Source organism: Vulpes lagopus, chromosome 9, assembly GCF_018345385.1.
Source record: "Vulpes lagopus strain Blue_001 chromosome 9, ASM1834538v1, whole genome shotgun sequence".
In the NCBI taxonomy this organism is placed as follows: Eukaryota; Metazoa; Chordata; class Mammalia; order Carnivora; family Canidae; genus Vulpes; species Vulpes lagopus.
Genome location: NC_054832.1, coordinates 29,013,889 through 29,029,649, shown reverse-complemented (window position 1 = coordinate 29,029,649; position 15,761 = coordinate 29,013,889).

Below are 15,761 nucleotides of genomic sequence, written 5' to 3'. Positions count from 1 at the left end.
TTTCTCAACAATATCCCCAGGTGGCTGGGTTAAAAGGAGCTTCCATTCTTAGCCTCCTTGTGTGACAGAATCAGAACCCTTTCCCACAACCATCTAGGCATAAGGTGAAAAACTCAACTGCCTGCTGACAGTCGTAAAGTAAAAGAAAGTAAAAGAAATGAATGAAGCAAGGAGAGTAGAAGTATGTATGTTAGTAGTAGACTTTGAAAGCAAATTGCAGAACATGTACTCTGGCCAAAGTAGTCCATATTTATATGTGAAATATCCTAACCTTTAAGTAGTTCACTAATTTTTGTTGGTTTACTAAAACAAGGAAATTATAATTTGTGGAAGGCAAAGGAAACATAATTTGACTCATGAGCAATTTATTGATAAACCTCCAATCTAATAGTTAATTTACTCTGGTGTCTCCTAGTGCCCTAACCTGCCCACATCCCTTAGATAAGGCCATCACAATTCATTGGAGGCTCTGGAAGTGTTCATCTTCTAAAAGCAAAGGGTCTTATTAGGTTGCCTTTCCCAGAATCTCCTTAGCATCTCTGCAGATGCATACATCTCTCTGTCATGACAATTCTGCATACCAAGGTTATGGAGTGACAGTGAACAGTATTTAATTAAACCTCTAAAGGTCCTGGTACTCTTCTCTCAAACAAGGGTGACTGCTCATCCTTTTATTACAGTCACTCAAGTGACTTGACCAGAACAATGTAAATCTACTACAACTAAATCTTCCTCCAGAAAGAGATGCATATGGTAAATCATGCATTGAAAAAAATTAATGTTCTACTAGTACCCCAACCACATGATGACTATTACAAAAGCCATGCATTTAAAGTGCAGGCAAACAACAGACACGAAATGTGTTCTGCTCAGAGAGAGTGAAGGGATCATAACCTCCAATTTAAAGGCCAAGATTACTTTATCCAGTTTAGAGAGTAAGGCACTGTTTTCATAGAGTAATGAATCACATTTTTTCTGCCCCACAGAATTCTAATGCTGTCCAGTATGGTAAGATAGATGATCCTACTTAAAATTATATTTTACAAAGCAAAACAGATATAACTCAGTAACTGTGCATCTAATTGACTTAATTGCCTCATTTATCACATGACTTAAGTGAGCTGCTGTTTTCTACTCTGTTTCACCCATGTAATTCTTGTAATATAAGAGCTGAGACATGGTGCCAGGCATGAGCGAGAAATCCTCTCTCCTGAGAAAAGATATCAGTGGAGTGATGTTGGCTTTGGGTTCCAGTTTATTGAAAAATCAATGTCCATTTGTGCGACCAACACATATGGCTTTCTTCCAGGCTGATGATGGCTTCGGGAGGCTGACAATCACCTAATGAAGTCAGATCAGCTTACCCAGCACCCAAGTTACAGTTGGCAAAGTGACTTTGTCATTAAAATCCAGTTTATCATTCCTGTTGGTGTTTTTCTTTCCATCTCAGCCCCTCCTATCTGTTTCTCCTGAAGCCATAGTATTGTTTTTCTCTCTGTAGATAACAGACCAATGGCTCCAGTTTTAACGTTTCAAAGGGACTCTGTATGTTTGGTGCTCAAAGGATAAACAACTTTTTCCACAAGTTCATGTCTGTCATTAAAGGCAGGAAAATACATATATATGTAGATAGTCCAGCTCAGTCTTGACTCATAATAGACATTTTTACAAGTCAGAGCCAGGTTTGTAATAGGCTCAATTGAAATGCATCAGATTAGCTGTCTTGGGTAAATCAACAAGGCTAGGTTTGTCTAATGTGTTGATACATTCCAATAAACAGAGTCCAGCTGACATTTTACATGAGGCTTTTTAAAAAAACTAATTACCAGTAAAGTAATACAATTTCCCCATTATTAAATGGAGTGGCAGTCTAAATTGCAATACTGTTTCTTCCCCCAGTGTTCTCTTTCCCTGGAGAATACATCCAGAGTGATAGTCACTGGCGTCAGAAGCTCTGGTAAAGTAGTGGGGTTTTTTCCCCCCGAATCTGCCAAAAGCAACAAATAATTCTGTTAGGAAGTGCCAGCTCAGTCACTTAGAGCATGATTACTAGGTTCTTACTTGGGCCTGTTACGTGAAGACCTCCCTCTCTATTAGCTAAGAATGTTTTGATTACAGGTAACAAAACTAACTGGTTAATGTTAGAGAAAGAAAGGAAAAAGAAAGATTTCTATATATATAAATGTGCAAGGATGGCAAGCAGTCACAGAATCAATGGGAAGATAAAGAACCAGGCATAAGACTGGATATGAACCAAGGCATTTTTATGCCAAGCGGGAAGAAGCCAAGATCTTTTAGTCCAAACGGTTGGTCTGGAGCTGCTGCTGCATGTAGGGCACCATGGCTGCTTGCTGCTGCTATGAAAGAATTTAAGTGTCTTTATGTCCCTTGCTAAAGAGTCAGAGTCACATGTTGGAGCCTCTGGTTGATTGGGTCAAAACAAGATACTGGAAACAATAGAATATATAGTCATTTGTGCTTACCATTCCTAAAGAGAACAAACATCTAAAAGTTTGCAATCACTATAGTATGTCTGAACTGGTAAGTGGTATAAGCTGGAAATGATCATGGACATTTGGAAAGATTCAGGCTCACAGCAATCTTGACCAGTGAAGAAGTGAAGTCTACTGAGAGAGAGTCATGTTAAGAATTTTGCATAAAGAGGGCAGCCCTGGTGGCTCAGCGGTTTAGCGCCGCCTTTAGCCCAGGGCCTGATCCTGGAGACCTGGGATCGAGTCCTACATCAGGCTCCTTGCATGTAGCCTGCTTCTCCCTCTGCCTGTGTCTCTGCCTCTCTCTCTGTGTGTGTCTGTCATGAATAAATAAATAAAATATTAAAAAAAGAATTTTGCATAAAGAAATATGTAAAATGGTTCCTGTAGGAGGCATAATAAATAGGGAACCAAAAGATAGGATAATAAACTAGTTAGGGAGTAGAGTCTCCAATAAAAATCTCAAGGTCAAGATGAAATTTAAACAGGACATAAATTTGCAGTGTTCTGCAGTTGTAGTAAGGCATATCACCAAAGGATTTTAGGATACACACATGTGCACACATGCATGTGCATATATACATGATTTCTATACATATATGGAAATGACTCTTCTTGAATAATATTTTACTGGGCCAATAACAAAACTCCCATATAATCTTTGTTTAAGGCAGTATGTTTGATTCTCATCAACAGATTTACTTTAAAAGCCCTCAAATGGGAAAAGTGAAAAGAACCTGCATTTATTGAGTGTTCGTGTTGTTTTAAGTATCTTTCTGGGGATCCCTGGGTGGCGCAGCGGTTTGGCGCCTGCCTTTGGCCCAGGGCGCGATCCTGGAGACCCGGGATCGAATCCCACGTCGCGCTCCCGGTGCATGGAGCCTGCTTCTCCCTCTGCCTGTGTCTCTGCCTCTCTCTCTCTCTCTCTCTCTATGACTATCATAAATAAATAAAAAAAAAAAATTAAGTATCTTTCTGTGTCATATCACTTAATCCTCACATCATATCTTCAAGATAAATATGAGCTGCTCAAGTTAAAGATAATAAAGATGAAGTTCAGGGAATGTAGGAGGTTTGCCCGAGGTCACATATAGCAAAAACCTATTCTGTGTGTATATGTATGTAAAACAGTCAGATATACTCCTAGACCTTATGTTCTCATCTCTCACTCCTCAGTCTGACTTCTGACCCCATCACTTCAGTAAAACAGCTCTAACAAAGGTTATCAGCAGTTTTCATGTGACTAAATTCAATGGATACTTTTCAGTCCTCATCCTACATCATTTTAGCAGCATCTCACACACTGTACAATTCTTTCCTTCTGGAAACACTCTTATCTAAGTCATTTTGGCTGCTATATCAAAATACTGTAGACTGGATGTTTTAAACAACAAAAATTTATTTTCTCACAATTCTGGAAGTGGGAATTTCAAGATCAGGGGGCAGGCAACTTTCATTCCTGGTGAGGACCCACTTCCTGGCTTTCAGAGGGCTACCATCTTGCTGTGTGTTCACATGATCTGTTCTTTGTGGGAAGAAAAGAGAGAAGGCTCCTACGTTTCTTCCTCTTATTATAGGGGCATAAATATCATCATGGGCGATCTACCCTCATTATCTCGTCCAAACCTAGTTACCACCTTACCTCCAAATACTACTATGTTGGGGATTAGGATTTCAACATAGGAATTTTTGGAGGACACAAGCATTCACCCCATTAGAACTCTCTTCTGCAGGGTGCCACATTTGCATGGTTATCCATTTCCCTCACTGGTTACTCCTGTTCTGTACCCTTTCTAGCTTTATCCATTTTTATTTGCATTCCTCCCTTATTATTATTCTTGCTATTCATGGATAATTTTATTCAAGCCCACCTTTAATAACTAGTAAGGAACAGATGTCTCATGATTTTATCTCTAGACCACACCTCTAATTTTTAAGTCCAGTTTAATTTACAGCTACCTATTTGATATTACTTATATCCTGCTCTTCCCCTGAACTTATAACTTGCTGTCCCCCCCCCCAAAAAAAACCCTAACCAACACACACAGATACATGCATATGTACATACATACTTGATCTTTTCTAGAATACTGTGTTACAAGGAATGGCACCACTATGAATCACACTGCAATTTTTATTGGCATAATTAGTGTCTGTTAGTTTATAGCCAGCCAGCCAAGATATTAATTGTGCATCTACTGTTCCAGTACTATTCAAAATTCTGAGCAAATAACAGTGACCTAAACAAGCAAAGTCCCTTTGTTAAGGATTTATGCCCCAGTGAGGAGATGCAGAGAATAAAAAGTAAACAGGGAGAGGGGATGGAGTGTAATTGAGAGAGCTGCTATAGCTAGGGAAGCCAATTCGGAAAAGATACCAAATGATTTGAGACTTGGATGAGGAAAAAAGGGCAGCCACATGACATTGTTGAGGAAGAATACTCAAGTAGAAGGAGCAGCAACTATAAAGGTCTTGAGATGGAGATCAGTTTTACATGTTCTAGAACCTAAATGTAAGCCAGTATGGCTAGAATGTAGTGAAAGAGGATAGTGGAGAGAGGTGGGATTAGAAACTTCTACAAGACAATGACATTCAGATTAGATTTCTGGAATGAGAAAGAAGTAAAACAACAAAAAAAGAAAGTTGAATTAGCAATTGAAGGGAAAGTTATAAGAAGAGTTAAATCATTATTTAGGCTTTTCATTGTACCTCCTGAAACATGAGGAAGAGAAAACTGGCCTGGCATATTCTCAATCTTGGTATCTACTTTCATACTTCTTTTTAGGGGAAGTTTGGAGGCAGATGAGGTGGGCCTTTATCCGATGTCTCTAAAATCACACCATAATAAAAGGACAAAAACTGTTGAGTTCAGAAAATTGTGAGAGGACTGGAAATTTTGGGTAACATGTTCCTTGTATACAAAGGATTGAACATAGAAATTCTATTGACATCTAATTGCTGGCATGTGCAGGCTGATAAGTGTTACCAAATGCCTTCCTAAATAAGTATTGGGTGGTGTGGAAAGAAATGTTTCTCTGTTGGCTAAATGGTGAAAGCAGTAACCTATTAAGAGAATTATTCTCAGAGACTGAATGCTAATTGATTTTATGTGCATGTCAAGAAGCCGATCAATGACAGGCTTGCCGCAAAATAGCAGAGCAAAGAAAAATATACAAAGCAGATTGTAGTCAAATGTGGAAAGCATCTGATCTTATCACTGAAAATATGTAGTTTAATGAACATTTTACCAGTTTGGTACACATAAACTCCATAAAATCCAGAAACTAGAACTCTTCAATTTCACTCTGAACAATTATAGATAACATGTAAATGTTTTTAACTAAAGAAAACCAATTTTATAACTTCATAATCTGAAAATTTTTTTATTGAAGTGAAACTCATATAATATAAAATTAACTATTTTAAAGTGTATAATTCAGTGGCATTTGTACGTTCACAATGTTGTGCAACCATTGCTATCTAGTTTGAAACTATATAATTCCAAAAAGTTGATACAACCCAAATGTCCATCAATGGATGAGTGAGTAAAAAAACTGTGATTTATCCATACAATTGAATATTATTCAGCCATAAAAAAGAGTGAAATACATATTGCAATGTGGATGAACCTAGAAGACCTGCTAAGTGAAAGAAACCAGCCACAATAGGTCACATTATATGATTCCATTTATATGAACTTTCCAGATTAGGTAAATCCATAGAAACTTTGTAATTTCTTATATGATAAATGATGACTGACTTCCTTAAGAACTATGAACTTTTGTGAATGTAGGGACTGTACCTTATTCATCTGTACATTTCTTCACCCCAAAATACAGTTTCAGACATACAGAGAACCCACTGTTATCAGTTAAGAACTGATGCAATGTACTTATCATAGAACTAAAACCACCACCAATATTTGCACGTATTTGTCATAAAGATTTGACCTTGCACAATTAATGGAAATAAGAGAGATAGTCTATGTGATGTTTAGTTTCTAAGTCTAGTGCTGGAACCTGATGTCCACATTTAGGTAACTAGGAAGAAAAGATGATTGTGGAGTCAGGGAAACAAATACAAACTGGAACCTGTGATTTTGAACTGGAACCCTTAAGAATGAACTGGAAACTCTATAGGTTCCCTATCGCCTTCAAGTTTATTTCTGATGAAAATTCCTTCAAAAGCTAATGCCCCATTGTCACAGAGCTAAACACACACCTGGACCAGGAATTGGAGAACTTAGAGCAGGAGATGCAGTAGGATCTCCAGGAGTTGCTGCTGCCACCCTCCAGCCAGGAAGTCAGGGAGTCAGTTCCAACAGGCAGGAGTTATAAAAGTAACCTGTGCTGCACCAACCTTGTCAGCACCAGAAGGTAGCTTCTGTCTTCTGTGTCAGCATCTGACGTAATCCCATGAAGGAAAGATGGATTCTGGGAAATGTAGTTCAAGCTAAGCTAAATTGAGGCAATGGTAATCAATCTCCCACAATTAGCAGGGATGCTTATAGAATAAATGAGTAAACCAGTGCAAGAAACAGTGTGTTAGCAAGCATTTCTGTAACTGCCTTGTCTGCACTGTGTGTGAAAAATATTTTTCAAGTGCCTATATAAACCAGAAAATGGACTGGGCACTTTACCAGCATGATTGTTTTGCTATATCATCACAACAACCATATGACATAATCACAATTTTTATTACACAATTATTTCTTTTTTAACTTTAGTTACACAGTTATTATTACAAAGGAAAGGAAGTGCAAATTGCTAAATAGCAATAGATATTTAGCTTAGGTAGCAAATAGTTGAGCTAGAAAACCAGATTGAGATCTATTCCACTATAAAGCCCATGCTCTGTCCACTATACTGCCCTGCTCCTGACAGACCTACATTGGTTTTCTCCACTCTGTGTAAAGTTTTCTGCTGCTTTCTCCTCTCCATTTTCTTCCTTTTCAAGAAAAAAAAAGGTCCATCCTTTCCCTCCATGTAACCATTTTTAGGGACGACTGAGTTCTATAATCTGGACTTGTTCAGTGGTGCCTGTCAGATGTTATCAGACTCGGCATCAGAAAATGACAGACACCTTTCCTTTTTTCTCTTAGGAGTGAATTACTCTCTCCCTCCCTGTCTCCATGCTCTGCTGTTAAATTCACTTCCATGCTATCAATCTTTCATGAAACCATGAACAAGTCAAATTCTGAGATATTCTTCTCATCTGTTATTGATAAATCACACATGTTTCCAAAAAGTGTGTTGTTTTGCAATGACTTGATGCTTGATATTATGACAAAAAGACAATATATAATTAGAAGACTAAAGAATTGTGTGTATTATTTGCCTAAGATGAGGCATAAAAGTATTACTAGCTAACATTTTTCAGTTCTTGCCATGAGCATAGTCTGACCTAAGAGTTTTTTATATGAATTCTCTCATTAATCTAAATGACTAGCCAATAGAAGGGTTAACTATATATTGAGATTTTTTTTTTAATGAACAAATCTGAGCTTTGAGACATTAAAAAACTTGCTCAAAGGTACAGATTAGTAAATCATCAGGTCCCTTTGATCTGAAAGCCCTTGTTCTTAATTATCATGAAATGTCATTTAAAACTCCTTACCAATTTCTTCCTATTTTTTTCCTGGGGGTGGGCAGGAGGGATGAAGGGTAGAAGGAGTGGGAGAGAGAGAATTTTTTTTAAAAGATTTTATTTATTTATCTGAGAGAGAGAGAGGAGAGAGAAAGAGAGAGAACAAGCAGCAAGGGGAGAGGCAAAGGGAGAGGGAGAAGCAGACTTCCCGCCAAGCAGGGAGCCCAATGTGGGGCTCGATTCCAGGACCCTGGGAATACAACCTGAGCCGAAGACAGATGTTTAACTGACTGAGCCACCCAGACACCCCAGGAAAGGGAGAATCTTAAGCAGGATCCATCTCCAACATGGAATCTGACATGGGGTTCGAGCTCATGACCCTGAGATCATGACCTGAGCCGAAATCAATAGTCAGACACTTAACTGACAGAGCCACCAATTTATTCCTCTTATTTAACAACTATCCATTCAATGCTCACTAGAGGGTCAGGTATAAATAGCAGATTAAAACACCGTGGCACAGGGCAAAACGAGGAATATAGTCACAATCATATTTTTTATATTCTAGTAGTTGTGTTCAAGTACAGTTTACGAAATATGTAGTAATACTTGGTGGATGGAAGTCTTTTTGAATGTTCTCTCCAAAAAGCTGAGAATGCAGTAATTTTCCTCCTAAAGAAATTAAGATCATTGATCTTGTTTTAGTAGGAAGCAGTTAAGTCAATCTAATAACTGCAAGTTTAATAGACTGAATTTTTAAAATTCAAGCTTTTGTCTTCAAATTTATATACACAAAATAAATGAGGAAAGAATATGTCTTACTTTCATAAATTTTACCTTCTCATTACAATGCACTGTGAAGATAGGGACTTATAGAAAGAAGAATCCAACTTATGGTAGCAAATGCTAATGGAGATTTCTGCTGCTAGTACAGCAGATCCACTCTCAGGCTGTTTTAGATTATGCTTTTGCTATTTGTGCTATCATTTCCATTCTTTCCTCTCTAAATACCCCCTCCCCCATCTTTTCATCTTACATATTTAGTGCATTCATAGTGGAAAGGTTGTAAAATTTGACTGGACTGGGAAATGACATTAGAGAATGTAGAGCATAAGAAGATTGGAGACCTGGCCGAGGGGATCTTCTCTAGGGTCTGTTATCTACTTGTTTTCACATCGCACATAGTATTACTGATAGGAAGAGCCAGTGGATATCCGCTCAGTCTAGTGTTTTCTGGAATGATTCTTTAATCTAGAGCTTCATTGCAACAACAATATGAGTCACAGAGGTGACTCCTTCACAACATAGGATGAGAACTATGTCTGGTTTAACTTAAGCTACTTTTGTGGATATTGCATTATATATGACAGATGGGTTCTGACACAAGCTTCATTTCTTCCTTCACTACGTAAATTAATTTAGTTTGCTATGGCTCAGAACATAATACTTTGTAATTGTTTGGGTTTTGCTTTCTTTCTTTGTATAGGGTCAACTGATTCTCTTTTTTGTTATTGTTATTTGCTTTTATTTTTATGTTATTGCCTGATACCTCTTCTTATTTTGCAAGTTTTCTCAAAGTTTACTTTATCAACTGAGATGCTTAAAGGAAATTACCTCCTTCGATGTTTCTGAGGATGATCTACTACCAGTTATCCCTTATCATGGATATCTGTTTTGGGTGCCTGAGCTTTCACGTCTGCTTGTTTTTCCTTTTTAAACTTGACAGTCTGTATCTGTCTGTGCTGTGGCAAAACTTCCTGTGCATTAAATGGTTGCCATGTATTACCTCTTGCTTTCACAGTAATCCTGCAAAGTAGTGTGATTATCTCTGTTTTACAAATAAAAACCTAAGATCTGAGAAATTCAGCTACTTTTTTCTAAGGTCATATGAAATATATGCTTATCTGAATTTAAAGCTCAGAGTCACTGAAAAGATATTTTATCCATTTACCGTTGTAATGAGAAAAGACTATTTGAGTCGAAGAAAATATGTAACTGTAATAAGACATGGGGCAGTTGAACTGCTCAGGCTTAACCCCTGGCTCCACCTTTGTTATCTAACTAACTTTAAATAAGTTACTTGAACTTTCTGAGACACAGTTTCCTCATCTGTAGAATGGACACAATTACATTAACTAACTTTCTGGGATATTGTGAGGACTAAATGTGATATTACATGTGATATCACTGTTGAAGAACGGGCTGGCATGTGGGAAGAGTTTAGTACATGCTAGCTGCGATTACTATTACTGTTGTTATTTTTTTTCCTAACTGAAAATTAGTTTACTAAACAGAAGCATTAGTGTCATGGTACTCACTCTGAAACATCAAAATTCCTCATGACTTTAGAAGTTCAGAGGTTTGAGTATTTAACTGTTTCATACCCATAGTCGCATTGGGCCGTATCTATGCTGGAAGAAAGAAAGGATTTTTTTCCTTTAAATTAGTGCTCCCCAAGCTATGGTAATATTACCCCTTTTCTTCTGTCCTGACTCTGTTCTTAAAAAATGAAGTGGAATATTCACCAATTACCACATGATGCATGAAGTAGCCTCATCCTATAAAACCCTATTCCTGGAAAACAACCTTGGCTTGGCTTTGGTGATTCTAAATGTGAGGATCAGAGTCCAAAATTGACTCCCTGGAAAGGCTGTTCAGGCAGCAGTTAACAAATCACCCTCCAGGAGGGAGAATTCCCGGACAAGCTGGGCAGGATCAGGGCACTCACTTCCCATAAATCTCCCACCAGCCATTGCCCTTCTTTCTGGGAATCACCACCATTGTTTTCCCTCTTCTCTTAATCCCTTCTTCCCTAGCTCCTTCTTTACCTCCCATCCTCATTCCTTCCTTTATTTTCTTCTATTAGGGAATTAAAGCAGACATCAAAACCAAATATAAACTAACACATTGTAATGCCCCCTATCTTTAATACTATGTGTGCTGTATGTATTTAAAGTTGAGAAGTTAAGACTGTAAGGAGAAGGACCATGTCTGGTCCTTCTCTGGAAGACACCTAAAACAGAACTTCATACTCTGCTAAGGCTAGAGAGTCACTGAGGAGGGTCATGTTCTCAAAACAAACAAACAAACGAACGAACAAACACACATACTCATGGGTTTATCTTACTTCATGTTCTATGCCATTGGCCATAATACCTCAGATATATCTGAAGAAAAATGATATTGAAATAATAATCATAAAAGCAATGAAAAATTAAGCCTTCAATTTAGGTTGTAAGAATGATTTCTGCAAAAGGAAGAAAAGGAAGCCCAGGTACCTTGATCACCAAATACCCTCTACTTTGCTGTAAAACATCTATTAAATGTGTGGGGGTCTTAATTACTCAAAATATTGAAGTTAGTTCAAACTGTCCTTTTTGAATGGAGTATTTCCTGATGTTTGCCTATGCTGGAACATTCCTCACCTTGGTGAGGTGAGTCAGCATTTTCCAGTTCTCTAGCTTATTAACAGAGTTGTACCTCTGCCAGTGGTTTCCAAACACAGGAGTGTGACAAAATTTCACTGGTCTGAGGTAAAATGAGAAAAATAAGGATAATGTAGGGACTTTTTCTTAGAGCCAAATTTATTTAATTGAAAGGAGGACCATTTACTTTGAAATTATGTAATTTCTATATTTTTGTGACAAAGAGGTCTTTCTTTTATGAAAAGATCGACAAACAAAGAAAATTGAGGAACTGCTTCCTTAGACTTTGGAAAATGTGAAACGGAGAGATTGCTCTAGGCCACGCATGGGTGTGTGTGTGTATGTGTGTGTTTATAGCCAGACACCCACCTCAAGGGATAGAGTAACAGGACAATTCCTTAAGGAGGCTTGTAATGGGGGACTTGGTGGTGGTGGTTGTGGGGGGGCGGGTGGTTAGCTCCAGTCAGATGGTTGCTAAAGCCGGGAGGAGTTACTGAAACACAAGGGGTTGCTATTCCATCCTTACAAACCTTTATTCTTCATATTGCCTTTTTGGGTTGTATTTCTTCCTCTGAGCTATAATTGGTGTCTTTTTAAACCCGATTTTACTTGAATAAAATTGTTCCCTAGGGATAGCTTTGATAAGTAGTCAACAAATTAAAACAGGAAGTGAATGAAAAGAAAAAAACTGCTGGGATGATATTTCTAATAATAATGGTACACCCGTAATTATTATAATTATCTTTATAATTAAAAAAAACCCCCAAGCTTTCAGCAAACAAGGAATAGTGAAGAACTTCCTCAACTTGATAAAGAACATCTACAAAAAAGCTTCAGCAAACTTCATACCTAATGGCAAGAAACTCAAGATTTCCCTAAGATTAGGAATGGGCAAGGATGTCCTCTCTTACCACTTCGATTTAACATTGTACTAGAAGTCCTAGCTAATGCATTCAGAAAAAAAAAAAAAAAAAAAAAAGGAAAAAATGGTATACAGATTGAGAAGAAAGAAATAAAATTTGTTTTCAGATGACAAAATTGTCATGTAGTAAATACAAAAGAATCAAGCAAAAATGCTTGGAAGTAATAAGCTATTGTAGCAAATTTGCAGGATACAAAGTTAGTCTACAAAAGTCAATTGCTTTCTTATATGCCAGCAATGAGCAAATGGAATTTGAAATTAAAAATACAGTATTGTTTGTATTATAACCCTTTCCCTTATGAAATACTTAGTTATAAGTCTAACAACATATATACCAGATTTCTATGAGGAAATCTACAAAACTCTGATGAGAGAAATCAAAGAATAATTAAATAAATGAACAATTGCTTCATGTTCATTGATGGAAAGAGCCAATATCATTGAGATGTCTCTTCTTAATTTGATCTGTAGATTCAATGTAATCTGAATAAAAAAACCCAGAAAGTTATTTTGTGGACAAACTAATTGAAAGTTTATACGGAGAGGCAAAAGACCCAGAATAACCAACACAATATTGACAGAGAAAAACAAAGTTGTAGGAATGATTAATTTAGTGTGTATTTTGTCAGGGCAGGGGAGTAAGAGCAAAATCTAGTATATATATGGTGTTCAATATATCTGTTAAGTAAATGGATGGATGGTCAATAATGTTAAAGGAGAGGGATGCAAGGCTAAGTAGAGCTGTAGGTGTACAGAATTGTGTTAGGGTCATGAAAAAGGCATGAGCCCTAGGACACAGGATGTATGGAGAGAAGCTCCAAAGATAGATTTGTCTACTTCACACTTAGACATGAGACTTTCCCTGGGAACCCATTCCATTCTCATTTTTTATCAGTCATTCATTTATTAAGTAACTACTATGTACTAGAAACTGCCCTCAGCAGTGGTGAGTATACAAGGATTAATTTTCTCCTCATAGATGCATTTTACTGGTTCTTCACTGAATGCTCACACAGCAAAGTAGACACCTAGCTTCTACCCACTTTCCTACTCTTGGCACTTTTATGTACTGACACAAAATTTAAAACAAGAGTTAAAATATCTCTTTCATGCAGGTTCCCAACCTTTACTGCTTTGAAGACTGGCTAAAGGAAAAACTTTTTTGGTTGGTTTTCCTACTGTGAATAAATACTGCCCTCTTCTGGAATGTTGACAGAAGTATAAAAGACTGACTTCTAGCCTGGAAAGCTTTAGAGTTCGTGGAAAGTTAGGGTTAGAAAGGATTTTACTTTAATCTCATTATTTTATTAGTAGGGAGTTTGATTCTTGAGAAAGTCAAGTTTCTGCTCTCTACATTGGATGAGGAGAGAGGGGAATGAAACTTAAGCTTTCAGATTCTTAGTTCATGATACCTCTTTTCAAGTTTACTAGAGATATGGTTATTGATATTTTTATTGCTCCTATCTATCTATTTATATATGTATTTTCCATTCATTTTTTTTTATCACATTCAGTGATGCTTTCTTCTGGTTCCTACTCTCCTTTCCATAGTGTAGTGATAGACAGACTCACCTTGAGGACTCAAAACAGAGTGAGAGCTGTCTCAACCTGTCTGTCTGTGCATCTGTATGTCTTCTGAATTTTTGTCTGTTGAACTATCTTATATCTTCTATAGATTTATGGATGACAGAGTTTAAAGCCCACTACCTATTTCTGAATTTAAATATGTATGGGCAAACCTCACATCGTCTTCTCTTCCATTCAGATAGTCATTTGGCAAATATTTATTGCCTACCCACTAAGTGTTGAATGTTGTGAATACATGAACAAAAAAAAGATAGGTTCTCTCTTCCCCTGAGTTATCGTTAATGAGGTTGATAGAAATGTGAACACATGATCAGAGGCAGCAGTATGATGAGGTCCTCAGACAAGAAGTCTCAGAGAATGGAAGGAGGCATCTAACTCAGACTGAAGGAGGAAGGAGGCTTCCTGGAGGTAGTGGTTCCTAACCTTTCCAATTTTTGAGGATTGCATATATGATTAAGGGGGAATACAAATGTCAAACTGCAAGCAAAGTTTAACAGACATTCCTACTCAATCTTCATTCCCTGAGAGAGCTCAGGGATTTGTAAATCTCAAAGTATAAATAACTCAGTGATCACTGAACTTCGAGGATATAAACATCTTATATAATAAATGAGACCAAATTTTACATGTCAAATAAATCATTCAGAAACACTACTTATAATAAAATTGTGGGGGATCCCTGGGTGGCGCAACGGTTTGGCGCCTGCCTTTGGCCCAGGGCGCGATCCTGACCCTGGAGACCCGGGATCGAGTCCCACGTCGGGCTCCCGGTGCATGGAGCCTGCTTCTCTGCCTCTCTCTCTCTCTGTGTGACTATCATAAATAAATAAAGAAAAAAAATAAAAATTGTGATAATATTTAATTTTCATTCCATCTACTTCTGTCATTAATATTCATATATTTATACAGCTTACATTTATTAGGATTTCTAAAGCCCTTTACTTTACTGAGAATCTGTATTAACTTGTGTAGCAAACTTTGTAGGCTGTCCAATAAAGAATAAAGCCAAAATAAAGCTAGAAAAAGACCTATAAATAGGAGTAGAAATCAATGAACTTGTCCTTGCAAGCATTCTGAGAATAAAGGCTATTTATCTGTATTAACAATGGCTGGGGGAAAAAATGCCTGAAAGTCTGTTTTAGTGTATTACAGAGGAATACAAATTTAATTCAGAGAAATTTGATTAGGAAAGAAAGAGAAGTCTCTGATTCCTAAGTGGACCTTGGGCAGGTTGTTTAAGCCCTCCAAGATCCAGATATAGAGCTACCTCTAGCCCATATTGTATCTTTGGGCAAACTGGAAAAGGCACACCCTTTGGGCCAGTGTATCCCCACAGACATTAAGCTTGGTGAACAGAATGTGAGATGATCTCAGTCCTATCTTGCCCCTTAATCTGGTCTCCCTGTGCAGTGAGGGACCTGCCCAAGTATATGCAGATGCCTTCACCAGATACTTCAACAGTAAAATGGAGCTCTGGGTTTTATACTATATGTTGGCAAGTTGAATTTAAATAAAATTTAAAAAATAAAACATAAAAAATGGAGCTTGCAACTGTTCTGTGAACCTCACAAGGTTGGTGCAGGGATCTTATGAACAAACAAAAGCATACATGTATATACATACATACGTACATTTCATAAGCTGTGTTATACAGAATCTAATGTTCCATGCTTGGAAGAGAGATTATTATATCAATGATCACAGATATTCTCATTAGAGATGCTCAGAAGAGTACTTGTAGCTGCTAAC